The 12,638-nt window shown below is 44.1% G+C and overlaps 1 protein-coding gene across 12 annotated transcripts in view; it reads right to left on the minus strand.

The window, feature by feature from the left end:
* OSBPL6 (oxysterol binding protein like 6) overlaps positions 1-11,842 on the minus strand; it is a 176,834-nt gene extending 164,992 nt beyond the window's left edge. For 4 of the 12 annotated variants that reach the window (XM_059703963.1, XM_059703967.1, XM_059703955.1 and 1 more), the window contains exons 1-2: positions 11,682-11,841; positions 1,203-1,347 (exon numbers count right to left, since the gene is read on the minus strand). The gene's annotated coding sequence lies outside the window, so the exon portion shown is untranslated. Of the gene's footprint in view, positions 1-1,202; positions 1,348-11,681 lie in introns of all 12 variants that reach the window. The other 8 variants (XM_059703960.1, XM_059703964.1, XM_059703957.1 and 5 more) reach the window with 6 other exon arrangements.
* Between the last annotated feature and the right edge of the window lie 796 nt (positions 11,843-12,638).

Consider the following 12,638-nt stretch of genomic DNA (forward strand, 5'->3'; position numbering starts at 1 on the left):
CACATCCCCAGTAGGGAGTGTGCAGGAGGCAGCTGATCGATGTTTCTCTCTCATCGATGTTTCTAACTCTCTATCCCTCTCCCTTCCTCTCTGTAAAAAAATCAATAAAATACATTTTTAAAAAAATGCAAAGTGAAATTTTAATCAACAAAATTCTTAAAATGTGATTAGCCACTGTCAGTAGGCCTGATTTCTCAGCAGTTTTTGTTTTGTTTTGTCTTCGAGTATTTTTGTTTTTTGTTGTGTTGTTTTCTTGCAGCCAAGAAAGTAAGGATTTATTAAGCAGATGGTCCCATGCCCAGAGTCACAGATAGCTAATATTTAAAAACCTGGCTCCTCAGTAATTAATTTTTTAAATTATTGTTATTATTTTATGGATTTCAGAGAGGAAGAGAGAGGGAGAGAGAGACAGAAACATCAATGATGAGAGAGAATCATTGACTGGCTGCTTCCTGCACACTCCGTAGGAATTTTTTTTTTTTAAAAAAATCCAAGAATGTTCAAAACTAAAAGCCTATCAACTTGAACTATAAAAGTAAACTTCTCAAATGAGACATCTGTTTGCCCTCTTTAAGAGTGTAAAGTTCATGTACATATCTTAGATGCCAACAGGCTCATTCCCCAGGTTCTTGCACTTGCTGTTCGCGTAGCTAGAAAAGAATCTACACCCAGATTTTTTTCCACAACCTGCCCCTTTCCATCATTCAGGCTCAACTCGAATGTCTCCACCTAGCAAGGCGTTGCCTGGCCAGCCCGCCCAAAGAAACCCACTGTTAGGGGTTGAATTGTGTCCCTCAAAAAGATGTGAAGTCTTAACCCCCAAAATCTCAGAATGTTGTTGCAAGGTAATTAGTTAAGAGGTCAGCCCTTAATCCATTGTGACTGGTGTCTTTATATGAAGAGAATACACACAGACAGCGGCTCGAAGGAGAAACAGGTGAAGGAGGCAGAGATTGGATTTATGCTACCACACGCCAAGGAATTCCTGCGGCTGCAGAAGGTAGAAGAGGCAAGGAAAGATCCATCTTGATTTTGGATTTCTGGCCTCCAGCACTGTGTGAGAATACATTTCTACCATTTTGTGCCACACCGTTCATGGTACTTTGTTACAGCAGCCCCAGGACACCAACATACCCACCAACAACAATAACTGCCCTTGCCCCATCGGTCACCTTTACTGCTGCCATCGTTTTTACCAGTACCTGAAACAGCAATGTGCTTTTTACTGGTTGTCTCCATTCATTAGAATGTTAGTTCTCAGAGAGCAGGTCCTTTTCCGACTTCAAAGCAGAGCCTGCAATATGTAGTACATGCTCAAGAAATATTCTGTGCAATAAATGAATGATCCTGAGAATGATAATCAGATAAAAGAATATCAGAGTGATAATTCATTTCCAGTAACTGGAACAGCTATAAACCCTCCTATAATCTAATAACAAAGTCTAGTGCCAGATTCATCTAACACTGAGCGAGACTTCGCACCATCTTAGCTGTCTGGAAAACAAGCCTCAGAGATAAAGAAAAACAGCTTCAGCGGAGTGCATTCCTTACTCACTACTTCCAACATGTGGCTGAAATAGCATTACTTTTCGAACTAATATTTTCTATGTGTCGGGAGAGGGCTCAGCTCATGGAAATGCAGTAGAAGCCTGATGACTAATGAAAGGAGAAAGCAAAAGATCTTCAAGGAAAACAAGTGAAAAGAAAAGAATTCTGAGGTTATTTGGTAAAGGAGCAGTTAGTGTTGCCCACCGCCAAAGCCATCTTTAGGGAAGGCAGGAGCACTCTTAGCCGGAGTCACTGGCAACACATTAGGGGGCTTTCTGGTGTTGGGGTCTCTATGAGCAATTTTTAAAGTGAAATACATAAAACATTCTAGAGAGATTTCCATTTTTTAAAAAATATATCTTTATTGATTTCAGAGAGGAAGGGAGAGGGAGAGAGAGATAGAAACATCAATGATGAGAATCATTGATCAGTTGCCTCCCGCGTGCCCCACACAGGGGATCGAGCCCAGCACCCAGGCATGTGCCCTGACGGAGAATGGAACCGTGACCTCCTGCTTCATAGGTGGATGCTCAACCATTGACTATTAAAAACAACTAACTGTAACAAAATTATACATTTGTTTTTCATGTCCAAGGCACTTCCGAATTTGATAGCACAAGGCAGGTGAGCAAGAAATCAGCTAGGGCTGAACAAGTCGAAAGCTAAATGTAGTCATTTTGGTTTACTGGTCATTTGTTTTCTAGGTAAATAGAAGTTTCATTAATGATTGATAATTGCACTTTGTCTCTAAGTACTAAGTTAGAAAACTCACTTCAGCAACCACCATTTTACCCTCATTTAGCAGATGAGGCTTCCCAAGCGTACAGGGTGGCTGCTCAGTAAGTGAAGCTGGGACAGAATTTGCGCAGCCATGGTCCCTATCCAGGGCTCTTCCTGTCAAATATATACTGCTTCTCTGGAACACCGTGTACTGCGATACAAAGTGCCATGAGATAGTAGCTATTTTCACAGAGGGATGTATGGGGGGGAAAGACGTTAAATGTGTGGCAAGAAGAAGCAGTTGGGCACAATACTGTTACCCCAATGTATTTAATATATGCTACTAAATCTCTTAAAGAAATGCAGTTAAATTCCTCCTAAAGTCCATAGAAATTAGACACACTAGATATACTAGTTAAGGATCAAATGCAGCCTGAAATTTTAATAGCCCCGGAAAGTTATGGGAAGGGTTTTCTAGACACTTCCACAGGTCCTGCACAATGCCAAGCTCCCAAAGGTCATCCAGTGCTTGCTCCCCTGTGACAGCGAGCCTCTCTGACCTTTCCCCATCTATCAACCTTCGCTCTCCACATCACCCTGCTCTGGCACCTGACGCTCCGGGGGAACGCCACTACCAGGCTGCTGCCTATCCCTCCTAATTTCCAAACGAAATGGTTTGAAAAAGACAACAGCCACTAAATTATCAGAACTTCCACAAAGGAAAGGAATGCATAGTATTTACTTGATTCATTTATTAGGATACACATTTAACCCTGACTTCATGCCTAGAAGTTAATAAAAAGAGACTGATATAACATTTGCTCCTGTACACTTTGCTATTTTTTATTTAAAATTACCAATTCCTGCCGAAACCGGTTTGGCTCAGTGGATAGAGCGTCGGCCTGCAGACTTAAAGGTCCCAGGTTCGATTCCGGTCAAGGGCATATACCTGGGTTGCGGGCACATCCCCAGTAGGAGATGTGCAGGAGGCAGCTGATCAATGTTTCTCTCTCATCGATGTTTCTAACTCTCTATCTCTCTCCCTTCCTCTCTGTAAAAAATCAATAAAATATGTTAAAATAAAATAACCAATTCCTAATAAAGGGCTATGTCTGTTAACTTTGCATAAATGTGTATTACTGATAATTAAACTATTTTTATTTCCTTTTAGGAAAATTATTTTGCAGCATGATACCTCCGACTGTCACCAAATTTTTCCTTTTCTTCAGTATAATTCATGTAACTCATGCTTATTAAATTTATATCAGCAAATACTTCTTTTTCCCAAAGATATCACCTACCAACCATTAAGCTGTTACCTTGGCTTTCTCTGTTTTACTATTCCTTTTTTTTTTTTTTTAGAAATTTATTTTATAAAGAGAGAGAGAGAAACACTGATTTATTGTTCCACTTCTTTATGCATTCATTGGTTGCTTCGTGTATGTGCCCTGACCCAGGATTGAAGCAATAACCTTGGCATATCTAACCAACTGAGTTACCTGGCCAGAGTTGTCTCACTATTCTATACCTTAATATTCAGTACCACTTTGTGGGCTCTAGGAGGACAAAGGCACAATGAAACAATCACTCGTAGGAAAGCATGTGTTTAAGAGTATAATACCATAAAAAGTTATTCCAGGAAATGGTTACTTTAAGGGATGAATGGGGATACTCTCATCAATAAACGAAGAAAGGCAGAAGAGATCGATGATTCCCAGAATGGACTCCCAAAACCAAGGCCACATTTTTTGTTGTTGTTAATCCTCACCTGAGGATATTTTTCCATGTGAGAGACCGACTGGTTGCCTCTCCACATGCCCTAACCACAAGCAAGGTACATGCCCTTGACCAGAATCAAACAGGCTGGCCCTCTAGCCACTGAGCCAAACCAGCTGGTAGGGTCCAAGGCAGGGGTGGGCAAACTTTTTGACTCGAGGGCCACAATGGGTTCTTAAACTGGACCGGAGGGCCGGAACAAAAGCATGGATGGAGTGTTTGTGTGAACTAATATAAATTCAAAGTAAACATCATTACATAAAAGGGTACGGTCTTTTTTTTTTTTTTTTTTTTTTTTTAGTTTTATTCATTTCAAACGGGCCGGATCCAGCCCGTGGGCCGTAGTTTGCCCACGGCTGGTCCAAGCCCACCTTTTAAAAATGCAGATTCCTAGACATCGTACCAAAACTCAGGGGTAGCAGAGAATCTCAAGGCCGTAGCCCATAAAATAAGAGTTTTCTCTATTTTATCACTGTAAGCTGCATCTGATGGAGTTGGAGTAGCAATCAATACCACCTCCATTTCTGTGTTCTCCCAGCCCAGGCTTCTGCCACCACCTTCTTCTAAGTCTGTTCTCCATGAACGCTCATCACCACCCAGTTAGGTCCTAATCAATGTCCCTTGGGTCTCCCCCCCAGTAAAATCAGCTAGGTGGGGTCACAGTGGCAAGGGCAGGGCAATTACAGGGAACCAAGGTCTGCCAACCTGTCCCAAAGGGCAACCGCCTCCATGTTCCCTCCTCCCTGAACTGTAGCCTGTCAGGGTAGTGGTGAGGGTGAGTCTTTTTCTTTTTTTTAAAAATTGATTTCAGGGAGGAAGGGAGAGGGAGAGAGAGTTAGAAACATCAGAGATGTGAGAGAATCATCAGTCCGCTGCCTCCTGCTTGCCCCCTACCAGGGGTCAAGCCTGCAACCCAGAATCAAACTGTGACCTCCTGGTTCAAGGGTCAATGCTCAACCACTAAGCCACACCACTGGACAGTGAGGGTGAGTCTTTATGGAAACTACCATGGATCTAACGTTGCAAAGGGATGCTGTGGGCTACAACTACTCAACATTCTTGAACAGTACAAGTGAGCCTCAAGAAATTTAAAAGCTACCTTGATTCGAATAGATAAGTTGACATATTTAAAAATTCAAACAGTGGTAAAGGGTGTACGAAATAAATGTCCTTCCCATCCCCACCCCAACCACCCAGTTCTTTTCCCCAGAGACAATCACTATTACCAGTTTCTTGGGTCACCTTCCAGAGACAGTCTTAACAGTTACAAGCATAAGCACATATCTACAAACTCCTATTAAACCCCAAGGGCTATACACTACCCTGCAACTTGACTTGTTTCCTTGTATCTTAGAGATCATTCCATATCAGCAAATACAGAATGACCTCATTCCTTTCAACAGCTACCTAGCTTTGTTTCTGCTCATAATTTATTTAAGTGATCTCATATTGATGGATATTTAGCTCTCTCTAAATCTTTTGTTTACAGACAATGCTGCAATGGATGTCTTTGTGCAAATTCATTTTGTGATGTACAAGTATATCTGTAGAACAACTTCTTAGGTTTCCTGAGATGAGAAGGTAGGTAAATTTTTAATTTTGGCAACATTTCCAAATTGCTACACAGATGCTGGACCATTTCACACCCCTACCAACAATGTTTGAGCTTGTCAGCTTCCCCCAAAACCTTTTCACCATAAAGTAGTAACGAACATCAAGATCTTTGCCAATTTAATAGACTACATCAGAGATTTTCAACCTTTTTGTTTCATGGCACACATAGGCTAATTACTAAATTTCTGTGGCACACCAAAAAAATACATTTTTTGCCGATACGACAAAAAAGAGGTATGAAAATCACTGGACTAAAGAATTTAAAATTAATTTCTCTTATCCTGAATTGAGCATTTGTAGTTCCTTTTCTGTGAACTCTTTATTCATTGCCTTTGCCCCTTTTTCTATTAGATTACCAGTCATTTTTCTTATTGATACACAGGAACTCTTTGGATATTAAAGAGTTATTCCTTGTCTCTGACACATGTTATAAATGTTTTTTTGCTGGTGTGGAGATATTTTATCTTCTGACTGTTATCCATACTATCTTTTCTTTAATGGAGTTTAATTTATCACTCTTATCTTATGCGTTCTGTATTCTTTAAGATTTTTCAAAGCTTTTTATTTAAAATGTAGAGAGATACCTCTTCTCTAATATCTGATCTCCATAAGCCTTCAGATTTATTTCCTCCATTGGCACTTTTTTTTGGGGGGGGGGGTAATATTCACCTGAGGATATTTTCTCCATTGATTTTAGAGAGAGTGGAAAAGAGGAAGGAAGGGGTAGAGAGAGAGAGAAACATCAATGTGAGAAAGACAGATTGACTGGCTGCCTCCTGCACATGCCCCAACTGGGGCTGGGGATCGAACCTGGAACCCAGGTATGTGCCCTTGACCCTTCAGTGTGAGGGCCAATGCCCTAACCATGGAGCCACACCAGCCAGGGCTGTTGGCACTTTTTGAAATGAGGCTGGAAGACAAGCTGGGATATAATATCCACCAACTTCCTGTCCTGACCTTCCTATTCCTTTATCCTGGTTTCTTGTGGATTTTACTCTCTCCTTCTCCCTTGCTTTCCTCCTGGAGTTTCACGTGAACCCTAGTTTGGTTGGCCTACCTTGGAGATCACATTCTTTTTGTAGTTCTTCAATTGGAAGTTTACTGAAGTCAAAAAGAATTTCATTAATGTCTTTTCATAACATGCCATTCAAACTGTGCTATTTTTTCTATTCCAAGGAAATCATACAACAGAAATTGTGCAGATTGTTGCCTATGGTGCGAGAATATACGAAAACTTGTCTAGCTGCTCCAGATAAACAAAAAACAAAAATGGTATCTTAATTTAAAATGAAATCAGACTTTAGACTTTATCTCCACAAATGGTATTTTAACAAAACCTTTTTATTTTAATGTTCTTTTAGATACTTTATTCTTCAGACTTTCGTAGTTGATAACAGTTTGTTACTTGTAGCAACACTGTATTATGTATAAAAAATATCAAGGTAACCTCTTCAAATTTATGATAAAACTTAAGCACTGGTTTAAACGATATGAAGTAAAGCCACAGCTAGAAATTGAGGCCAGGTTTATTTTAGGTTTGATTTTTGAAAGAAAAAAAAAGATTCTAAAAATATAGTGCTGTTGTTCTCCATTCTCTTTCCACACTCTTTTCAAAAGGTAGATACATAGGTCTGTCTTAAGAGCTACAGTGAGAATTGCCTTGATAAGATGCAAGATAAAAAAAATAAGAGTTGATGTTCTATTTCTGACTCAATTCCTTCTACACTGATTTTCTCTCATATTAGTATATGGAAAAAGAATAACAAAGAAAAAGAAAAATATATAGCACAAGGTCATTTAATTTTTATCTATTCTTTCCTTTTCTTTCCAGTGAGTTAAAGTCAAAGCTATGGGTATCAAAATAGCAAACACCAAAAAATGTTAGATAGTCCTGGATATTAAGCTATTTGGGTTATCCTCCCTAGCTCTGCCTTTTGTCAGCTAACTATATAGATTTTGTGATACTGGCCCTATCAGAAGGAATTCCCTTCTTAGTTGTCTTCAAATGGAGACTCTCATCTCCATCATCAACCTAACTAGGGGCCCTCCCTTGGATCTCTCTCCTCACTCCTGACCCGCCATATCCACCTGTTTCCTAGATGTTTTTTATTATTATTATTACTAGAGGCCCGGTACATGAAATTCATGCACTGGAGCGGGGTTGTCCCTCAGCCCAGCCTGCACCCTCTCCAATCTGGGATCCCTCTCACAATCCGGGACTGCTGGCTCCCAACCTCTCACCCGCCTGCCTGCCTGATTGCCCCTAACCACTCCCCTGCCAGCCTGATCGACGCCTAACTGCTCCCCTGCAGGCCTGGTCACCCCCAACTGCCCTCCCCTGCAGGCCTGGTTCCCCCCAACTGCCCTTCCCTGCAGGCCTGGTTGCCCCCAACTGCCCTCCCCTGCCAGCCATCTTGTGGTGACCATCTTGTGTCCACATGGGGGCGGCCATCTTGTATGAGGGTGTGATGGTCAATTTGCATATTACCTCTTTATTATATAGGACTGATCTCAGAGAAGAAGAGATAGAAACACCAATGATGAGAATCATTGGTCGGCTGCCTCCTGCACACCCCCTACTGGGGATCGAGCCCGTAACCTGGGCATGTGCCCTTGGCCGTAATCGAACCTGGAACCCTTCAGTCCACAGGCCGACGCTCTATCCACTGAGCCAAACCAGCTAGGGCTTCCTAGATGTTTTTATGAACCCTCTGAGTGGTTCACTGTTGGACAATTTCATATGGCTTCCTCCACTTCTGTTCATATCATTTCCTCTGAGATGGCCTTCCTCTTTTCAGCAAGGCCTGCTCATCCTTCCTGCAGGTCTCCACCATGAGCTCTTGGCAACTCATGCCTGTACACAGGGACTGCTTCCTCAGCCCTCAACTGTCACCGTGTGGGTCTTTTGGTACAGTAGCCTGTTCTGCCTTATGAAGACTCTGTATTATCCTTATTTTCTTTTTCCTTAGAACTTTAAAATTATCATGCATGGCCCTCATTAAAAAAAAAAAAGCATTAATGTCTTTATTTTTATTGATTTCAGAGAAGAAGGGAGAGAGATAGAAACATCAATGATGAGCATCATTGATCAGCTTCCTTCTGCATGCCCCCCACCAAGGACCGAGCCCACAACCTGGGCATGTGCCCTGACTGGGAATCTAACCATGATCTCCTGGTTCATCAGTCAATGCTGAATCACCGAGCTAAACTGGCTGGACTGACCCTCTTTTTAAAAAATATGATTACCTATGAACTTACCACCACACCTGAGAACTACATCATTACCAATAACTTACACGCACCTCTGTGTTCTTCTCCATCATATCCTTTTGGCTTCCCCCAAAAGATAACTGTTACCCTAAGTTTAAAGTTCATCATTCTCTTCCTTTAAAAAAAAGTATATTTCAACACACATATAAATGCTTGATTGTATTGGATGATTTGTGTTTGCTTGTTTCCCTGGCTCATGTAAATTAATACAATTGTGGGAAATACTAGTAATTTGTTAATATTTAGTAAGTTAAATATTCACACACCCTACAAATCAAAAATTCTATACCTAGTTATATGGCCAAGAAAAACACTTGCACAAGTGCCCCAGAAACATGAATGATCCGAGCAGCACTCTGCGATATTTTTTAATGCAAAAAAAAAGGCAATTGGCAGAACAGGGAAATATTTGTTACAGACACATAATGTATTAATCTTAACGACACAATGTTGGGGGAGGGAGGAATGTCACAGACGTCAACAGAGAGTATAAGACCTTTTTCCCGAGATTAAAAACAGACTAAAAAAGGGGGGGGGGGGTAATTATTATTACTTAAACATTGCAGTAAAAGAAAAAAATCCTTATTTTGAGAATTCATGCATTTTCCTCCCAAACGAGATGACAAACTCTTGAGGGCAGGGACTTTTTTATTCTTATTTGTATCTCCCACATGCCTAGACCAGTGTCTTGAACAGATGGTGCTCAATAAGTAATTATCCACTTAATGATTACTGAATGATTTAAAATTTAAATCTTTTCCCTCATCCGTGTCATGAATAAAGTTGCATAAAACTTTTATTTACTTATACATTAACCTAGATCTATTTCTGCAATGGTAGTCCAGATATCCAACCACAAACACTTCATCCTGGAAGTACTTTACCTTTCTTCTTCAAGGAAAGCTAACATACAGTCAAAGCAATCTAGGGACAAGAAAACATATCCTGTAAAAGTCCAACCAAATCACATAACCAAGAGACAACTGATAACCCGTCATAATCTGAAACTGAGATATCCCAAAAGGAATACATCCACTGAATGTATAATTGAGTTATCTCATCAAAACTGAAAACATGATCAAAAACAGGGTTTTTAGACTTTCTAAAAGCAAAGATTTAATTTCAAAATATTTTGCACCTACTTTGAGAAAAAAAATATTTTTAGGGGAAAACATGAAATTTGGGTTAAAAGAATAATATGAATAATATTCCACCAATCAGGGCCTTCCTTATAACCCAATGAGAGCTGTGCATATTCTCTGTAGGTGATTAGAGCGGAATTACGCTGCAGCTTCCCTTCGACCTTGGGAACTCTGCTCACTCTGAGTTACTGCGAGGTCTTGTTTCATTTATTAATAGTCTTTGTATCTGCAATGCTGTAGCATTCGAAAGGAATATCAACACTGTGAGCTTGCAGTACCTAAAACTGTAGAAATGCTTCCAAAAGCAAAGTGGGGTGTGGGTGGATTATAGCCAAGAGGAAAACAAAGTTAAGGATATTAAGATGGGATATTTTCTCATTTTACTTTTGAAGAAATAACACATTTAATTAGCTGTGTAATACATTACCATCCATTTGCATGCAGTTTTTAAATTTAAGAAAAGACATTCAAGAGAAATTATTTTATTTGGGAAAATATCACAACTGAATACGACATTCAATTTGCTAAAACTAGTCCAGCAATTGAAAAATGGAAATTCTAATAGAGAAAAAGCCTATAGGACTTTTGGGTCCGGGGGGGGGGGGGGGGGAGGAAAGAAATAATCTAGCACTCCCGAGGGTTCACTTAGTTTCATGTCAATTGCTTCATATCCATTATGTAATGCTTTCCCCAGCTTTAGGTCTGTTGAAGCTACCGTTCAGGTATATCACAGATTGCCACCAAATCAGTATAGGTCATGCAGATGTGTCTTATATCCACTCAGTAGAGGCTTTTTTCAAAATCTGCTGCTGTCATTACTTCTTCCAGGCTTCCTCCCCAGGTCTCCCATCCCCTCCTCCCCCAAATGCCCGGGCGACGCGAGCTGCGGGCAGTAGCCCGGCTGGGTGCAGGGGAAGCACGTCTTGACTGCAATGCTAAAGCTGTCCCGGTCTGAACCAGGGGGGGGCAGATTCGGCCCTGGCCGGGGTGTGGACGAAGGCTGCAGGGAAGGCTGCAGGGGCGCCAGCAGCCGAGTGGGCAGGGGTGCCCCGCGAGGGCAGTCCGCAGTGCACGCGCACAATCAAACCAAATGCACAACTTCCCCGGCCGCTCCTCCCGACTCCCCGGGTTCCGTGGAAGGTGCGGCGTAGGCGTCAGCTGGAACGGGCGCGGGCGCGGGCGCTCTCACCCGCGCGGGATCCGTTCTCTGCTGACAATTACATCAGTCCCTCCGCCGGCCCGAGCTTCATTCCCCAGCAGCCTGGGGGAGCCCGCGCGGGGGCTGCGGGCACGAGAGCCAGGCGGCCGGAATTCCCCGACACGAGGAGGACGGGAGGGGAGGACGGCGCGTGGGGACCATGACCCAGACGCCCCTTCCCACCTCGGCCGCCAGGCTGGACTAGCACCGCCAACCCCGACTCCCGGTCGCAGAGGTTATGCGGTCAGGGGAGACCCCCAAGGACTATGATGCTTCAGGGGCCCAAAGCGAAGCTGCCCATCCGCGCGCCCCTAAGGGTCCTCGGCCCTCCGGACGCGCACAATGCCCCCGGGCACCGGTACGGGCACCGTCATATCCGCTCCAGGGGTACCCGGTGCAGCTAGGACACCTACCTGGGAGGCAAGGGGCCGCGCCGCCGATTCTGCGGCGGCAGCGGCGGGAGGCGGGAGGCGGGAGGCGGCCCCGGCGGGCAGACAGGCGCGCGGCTGGCTGGGGAGCGGAGCCGCGGTCTCCAGCTCCGACAGCGGTGACGGCGGAGGAGCTGCGCCTCCAGTGGTCCGCCGCGCCGCAGCCCCTCCTCTCCCACGGGCGGGGCGCGCTGGCGGGGCGGCGCTCTGGGCTCCCCGCCCCTGGCTGGCCATCCTGGCGGGAGTGGATCCGCCGGCGGCCGGCGCTCCGGCTGCGCTCCCGCCCCGCTGGGCACCCCTCCCTGCGCACCCCCGGAGAGCCTTGGGCCCGGCGCTCCAAACCTCCGACGGGCTGGGTTGCTCTTCCTGGGCTCATCCCAGGCCCGGTACCCGTGGGAACCTCTGGTTCCAGAGATCACCGCCGTGGAGACCCTGACCGGGCATCCCGGGGCCTAAGCGCCCTGGAAGCGTCCCCACCCTCCCAGGCCAGCGCTGGTGGGCCGGCCCGGCTTCGCAAGGGGTGGCTCGGATGGCCCGAGCACTCGCGGCTGGAGCGGGGTCGCTGTGAGCACCGAAAGAGAGATTCAGAAGGCAACAGCAGCCTGGCGGCCGACCCCCCGTCTCAAACTCTGGTCTGTAAACCTACAAGACTGTGTGTCTGCTCCCCGCCATCCCTGACACTCTGAAGCAAAAACTTCTCAGGCCGAGATACACTTGGGCTCCTTGAAAGGATCGTTCTCACTTGACAAACCTTCCCACCCCCTTTAACTCTCCCACCCTTAAACCGTTCCCAGCCTATGCCGGAGGGCAGATTACTAGGAAGGCAAAGTTTCTGGGAAAGAATGGGGTAATTTAAATATTCGCACTGACGGTTTTTTCTGTTAAAAGGATGATGAAATCTCAGAAGAATCTCAAGGCTTTTCTGCCATCACCATCTTCAGG

This window comes from Myotis daubentonii, chromosome 7 (assembly GCF_963259705.1).
Source record: "Myotis daubentonii chromosome 7, mMyoDau2.1, whole genome shotgun sequence".
Taxonomy (NCBI): Eukaryota; Metazoa; Chordata; class Mammalia; order Chiroptera; family Vespertilionidae; genus Myotis; species Myotis daubentonii.